The sequence below is a fragment of the Melanostigma gelatinosum genome (assembly GCF_949748355.1).
Source record: "Melanostigma gelatinosum genome assembly, chromosome: 1".
In the NCBI taxonomy this organism is placed as follows: domain Eukaryota; kingdom Metazoa; phylum Chordata; class Actinopteri; order Perciformes; family Zoarcidae; genus Melanostigma; species Melanostigma gelatinosum.
In genome coordinates this window covers 4,825,632-4,831,886 of record NC_136634.1, presented here as the reverse complement: position 1 = coordinate 4,831,886, position 6,255 = coordinate 4,825,632, and the positions used below count along the sequence as shown (strand labels likewise).

Sequence of the window (6,255 nt, the reverse complement as noted above, 5' to 3'; positions counted from 1 at the left end):
ACAGGTTTAGGGGCCCGAAGTGTCAGGGTCCACGATGGCGCCCTGTACCAACCAGAGAGACACACAAAATGATCACAACGAACATAGAACAACCACAAACAGATACAAAGCAACCACAAAGTACTCCAAATGATAACAAAAAGACACAAAACAACTACAAAGAAACTCAAAACTTCACACAAAAATAACTGGAAAATTATCAAAATAATAACCAAGGGACACAAAATATCTAAGACACACAAAATGTCCACACAGATCACAAAACCACAGAGAGATGCGTAACAACTAAGAGACACAAAACAACAACAGAAAGACGCTAAACATCTGTAAGTTCTGTGAGTCTTGTTAGTTCTTATGTGGAGAGGCGGTGAGGCCGTTTGCACGTCTGTGACCAGGAGCCCGTTGTCTCATAATCCTATGGTTGTGATCTGCATTTGTTATGTTTTACATCTGATTTATTCAGATATTTTTTTTGATTTGTCACATTTATTTACAGTTTAATATCATGTTGAAACAAGGCTCATGATCACCGAACACAGCTTAAAATGCATTTCTACAATTATTGACATTGTTTGGCTCAAACATTTTGTAAGAATATAATAAGAACATTTGTTTGAGTGAAAGCTGCCATTTCTTTTCCTTGACCAATAGAGCGCACCGACTCTGCCAACAGATGAGGTATTCTACGTGCATTAAGCTCGTACAGCATATGATGCTGTTGTCATCCTGCAGTCTCCAAATGCATATGTAAAATCACTTTCTGGTGTTAAGTTTAGTTTACTATTGACACAGGCTGGCTGGTACACAAGTTGTTAATATGAAGGCTGCTTGTCATATCGTGTGTGTGTGTGTGTGTGTGTGTGTGTGTGTGTGTCCCTATCATAAGGCCTTCTTTCAACCAGTCCTGGCTGGGCATCTCGTCCTGCTATCCATTAAGCAGTGTGTGTGTGTGTGTGTGTGTGTGTTGACACAGCCTCTGGCAGTCTATCAAGTTAGAGGGCTGCATTTCTTTTGCTTTACAGCCCCTCCATAGAGGTGAATAGGCGCTTTATGGCTGTCAGGGCTCGCTCACTATATATAACAGTGGATGCGTGTGGATGTGTGAGCCACGCTGATAGCTCTGGTGAGCATGTCTGGACAAAATGGATGCACAGGAGATCTTCTTCTCATCATTTTGCGATTATATTTAAAAGGCTGTTGATGTTTCATCTAGCGGTGGCAAATTATTCAAGTGGTACAGTAAAGTTGATCTAATTTCAGTTCAGTTCTATAATTAAGTTACATGGCAAGCATGCTGTTGTGCATTTTCATCAGTAAAATGGAATTCATTACTGCAGCTATTTTAAGCCTCAAATTAATAAAATGTCCTCCACAGCCGCCATTGGCCTAAAGAGAGAAATGTACAGTTTTGTATAAAGATTGATCTCAGTTCCAGTAAATGTGGCAGAGTTTATGAGTCATAACAACAGCAAATATCTCCCTCTTTCTCATGAAGGGAGAAAGTGAGCAAGAGACGGAAGAAAGACACTTGTTGAACCCATTCACCTCATTATCCATCTCGTAACTACGCGCACTCTTAATCCATGGAAACACATGAATCATTTAATTGGGCACAGAGCTAAATTTGGTGACTGCGCACACGTCTGAACTCTTCTCTATAGGAGTCCATGCTAATGTGAGTGCTGACCGTCTTATACCTTTAATGTCACAGACCTCTACGCCTCCGTTTCCTCTCCTCTCCTTGTGAGCTGAATGTGAGTCAAAGTGGACAAAGACGTGTTTGTCAAAATCCAAGATGGCCATCAATGATAGTGCGCCTATTGAACCAGTGAAGACAGGGGGCTTCAGAGAGCATTTAGATTTAAAAAAGAAAAAATGCATTACATAATTCAAGAGATTTTTTTGGATGCTGGTGAGGTGGTGAGAGAGAGAAGATGAGGAGAGGGAGGGAGAGGTGGGTACTGGTTTTTATGTGAACACTACTTCCTTATGCTCGCAGCACAGACTCACTTCTCATGTCCCATTGCATGATGGGACAGAGAGCTTCTCCACATTTTCTTGACAGGTTGCCAGACTCACATCAGCCACACCGGGCTGCTTGGCAGCGACCAGCGCCAGTCCGGTGCTGGGAAGCAAACTGTGGGATTATAGAAATCTTGTTTCATACCTCAGCTGACTGTGTGGTTCCAGCAGGGCATGATAAATAACTTCACTCAACAAAATACAAAGTCTGTGTTTTACCTCTGAAATGACTAAAATATGATCCACATTTGTTTCTGTATACCAGTCATTTTGGGATATACTTTAATGTACTTTATTGGACTGTTTAGGCCTACAATAAGTACAGTAGCAGGTACAGCTTAGAGGTACTTTGCGTGAGTATTTCCATGTTCTGCTACTTTATACTTCTGCTCCACTACATTGCATTAATATGAAAATTAAAAGAGTAGAATCTTTAGTCCTGTGCATTTATTGGACAGCTGGAGGTGCTAGTTATGCTTTAATTGAAAGATTTGCCATTAAAAATATTTGATAAGCTTAAAAAATTATACACATTGTGATAATTACAGTGTAGTACAGCTGTATGATATAATATAATATGATATGATATATTAGATATGATATGATATTATATTATATTACATTATATATAGTATATATATTGTATTATATTACATTATATATATTATATTTTATATATATAATATTTTGTATATATTATATTATGCATCTATTAACTTCCCTCTATCAGTCCTTGAAGCGTGCAGTGCTGCAATTCACCGCTTTGACCGATAGGTGGCAGTGATGACTAGGATTTGAAAAAAACGTAACTCTATGTACAAAAAAAGAAAAGGTGAAGAAAAGGAAAAGGAAGCTAGCGGCGGCGGCAGCAGCAGCTACGCACGGATGCCCGCGCGTGAACTTTAGCGTGTAGTTAGCTCGCAACTTTACCACTGAACTCTGGATGCAACAGCTTTACCGTCAGTCCGGTTCAGTCAGAGGCAATAAGGAAGTGAGCGGCTGACTGAAGTTGCTTTCCGCCGGTAAGTCTTTATTTGTTGGAGCGGTGGCGGCAACTGCGGGAAATTGCATTGTTGCTGTTGTGTCGGTGGAAATGGACAAAAGCAGGCAAGCTGTTTAAACGGTGTTACTTGACTGTGTGTAATAGCTGTGTGTAAATAACATTTACTGATTTGATGCCTACTTTTCTTCTAACCACTCATTCATAAATTGCACATAGCACGTTATAACGTTTAGATATTCACCCGTCGACTCTACCTGTGTTCATTCCCATCGCTTCTGTTATCTGCTGCTGCAGTGTTCTCCTCAGGGACCCATCACAGTTTCATTTTATCGTAACACTGAAAGCCGTGTACACCTGGCAGAGTTCATCAGAAGTGGGAGAATAAAGTCATGGTGCATAATGTGTTTACAAGCTTGTAGAGGCGTCTTTAACGGCTCTTCCTCTGGTAGTTGTACCGTACAAACACCACCGGCATGTTTTCTGACCCTCAGGGGAGGTTGTTGGTGTTCCAGGTAACCTCGATGACTTTGTGCAGAAAGTTTTATTGAATATAATAATTAACAGTCTTCACCTCTCTTCAGATAACAAGCTGCTCACTTGTTCAGCATCGTCCTGACCCTGAGAGACGTAGTGATATACACGGACTTAGCAAAATGCTTCACCTTTCTCTCACACACACACACACACACACACACACACACACACACACACACACACACACACACACACACACACACACACACACACACACACACACACACACACACACACACACACACACACACCTGATCATGTGATTTTCTATTTCCTAGAAATGACCCAGTTCTTAGATCAATCCACAAGTTATGAGACTGTAGTTGACAGTTGCCTCCTGCACAGTGTTGCTCGTGTGCCGTGTTATCAGAGAGGTGATTGGGGCTGACGACCGTCTCCTGCCTCACCGGTCATGAACACGACCCGGGCCTCCTGTGTCAGACGGTCTCAAAGGTTAAAAGCCTTTTATTGGAGCCGTGTCGCCGATCTCCGGCTCCGCAGTGACTCATCCGTGCACGATGGGCCTGCAGGTGATACCTGGGGATGCTTTTTAATCAGCCTCCTAATTTATTCATAGGTGACGCAGGATTTTACTTTATTTTATATAATTTCACCGGCAGAGAGGAGATCACATGACAAGTTTAGTCTGGTTTCTCTTTTTCTTTCTCCGTTGCGTCCTCAGTGAAAGGATCATGAAGTAATTTATGACTTTATCGACCTAGTTTGCCGTCCAAGAAATGGAGACAATTAAGGGAATCTGGTGAATTATATCATCAGATAATCAGCAAACAGGACGAAGAATCTGATCAGTTCATCTTTGGATGGACAGTTTTGTGTTTGTATTCATGAAATATTTAGGTACAATATCTATCCCAAATAAGAGTACCGCTTGTTTTCAAACTGCTGTAGGAACCCAATGGAAACAAAACAGCAATAGATGTTTACCACGAAACGCGTGAACGCAGAGGTTGATGGCATTGTGACATAGCTCCGATTTACAGATCCGTCAGAGATGTCGGTGTTGTTTTTCATCCGCGCAGACCTGTGAACACGCGCAGATACCTCCAACATGCAAATGCTTGGTTTTCTGTGGAAATGTTTCTTCATAGCACAGTGTGCCTGGAAAGAAATGATAACGGCAAAACCGATCCATCATGAGTCCTCCCTCCCTCCCTTACAGGCAACCCTGACATCAGCTGAGCTCAGAGCTGAAAGTTATTTTGAATCAGTGAAGTCACTTGACTTGCTCTCTGGTTGGAATTACATTCTGTGTGATTTGATGCATAATATTTGTAATCGTGTGCGATGTCAGTTGGAGTAAAGGTCGTGCCCTTGGCCTGGAAAAGGTAAAGTGCACTGAAGCGCATGGAGTTATATCTTTTTACAAGTTTTTTACGGGCCGGCAAGAAGGGCCACGTTGTTTAGTGGGGCCTGTCATCGCCTCAGAGCTTCAGTAACGATGAGTTATCTTTGGGAAGCGTAGCCGCGGCCGATGGCACCCAACACCGCCGCCTCTTGCTCCCAGGAAGGACACTGTTATTTCTGGGTACCACGGTCAGGCAACATGTCGTCACATGTGGAGTGGAAGTGACTTTAAATACGTTCTTGCAGTCATTCGAGGACTGCGTGGCTGCTTCACCGAGAGGTGATGCGATCCACCGTTATGTTGCTGGAGTCAGCTGTTAGTCGTGGGTGGTGGGGGTGTTAGACTATACTGGTGAGAGGCATGTGAGCCAGTATTGAGTGCTTCTACCACAGTATACCACAGCAGCACGTTTCTTCTTCTAGCGTGGCCACATGTCACAGCTCGCTCTGTCACTGAGTCAGTGACATAACAGCTTTGTTTCTTTATTGCGTGGTATCTGATCAGATAAGCGGTGGTCGCGCACGGCCATTGTCTTGAAGCACTAGTGTTGCAACTCTTTGGTGACATTTGGCAGCCGTTAACTGTCGGGTATTTGGCGAGAGACGATTAGAAAAGTGCGTCTGATGTGTGTTATTAGTGTTCAGTCACGTCGTCATTGAGTGCTGCTGCACACAGGACATTTTCTGACTTCCTCTAACTGAAGTTCCTCTAACTTCCCCTCAGGGTTTTTACTCTGAAAACAGTGGAGGTCAAGTTTTATCGTATAATTAGAAGAAACATAAGTCCTGCAATAAATCCTGCTTTTATTAAGGTAATAATGTCCAACCCAATTATATTTAAGTATATATTAGTTGAGTTTATTATGCATGACGTGCATTGTCATTTCATAGAGCTAGAATAGATATTAGTGGTGTATTTGTTTTTAGTTGCAGCGCAGCAATACAAAGCATAGTATAGAAGCATACGACACTACGTTCTCCTTCTGGGTGGGAACTAGAAAGCCACATCAAGAGGACGGGCTCAAAGCGCCGTTGTTATGGTCAGACTGTCATCATCGCACAGACAATGACAACAAACAGCAGCACTCCGTGTTCCACTTTCCCAGAATGCCTCTGTGTAAAAAGTGGAAATTCAAAACCTGTTGCAGAAACAGCTTCAGTGTTGTATCAGACAGAGTGAGACATAATAATGCGTTGAAGAATAATATCTACAGCCGAATAGTTTGTGTTTATGTGCTGCACGGGAGACTTTCAATGACGTCTATCAATGCTGGCTGCAGGTTATACTAGTAGTAGTAGTTATACATGTGTCCAGGACACACAATAGAGAG

The 6,255-nt window shown here is 42.4% G+C and overlaps 1 protein-coding gene across 13 annotated transcripts in view; it reads left to right on the top strand.

Annotated features, from left to right (window-relative positions):
* Positions 1-2,916: 2,916 nt before the first annotated feature.
* ppip5k1b (diphosphoinositol pentakisphosphate kinase 1b) overlaps positions 2,917-6,255 on the top strand; it is a 32,798-nt gene continuing 29,459 nt past the window's right edge. For 12 of the 13 annotated variants that reach the window (XM_079274637.1, XM_079274636.1, XM_079274629.1 and 9 more), the window contains exon 1: positions 2,917-3,044. The gene's annotated coding sequence lies outside the window, so the exon portion shown is untranslated. Of the gene's footprint in view, positions 3,045-4,849; positions 4,906-6,255 lie in introns of those variants that run through there. The other variant, XM_079274630.1, reaches the window with a different exon arrangement.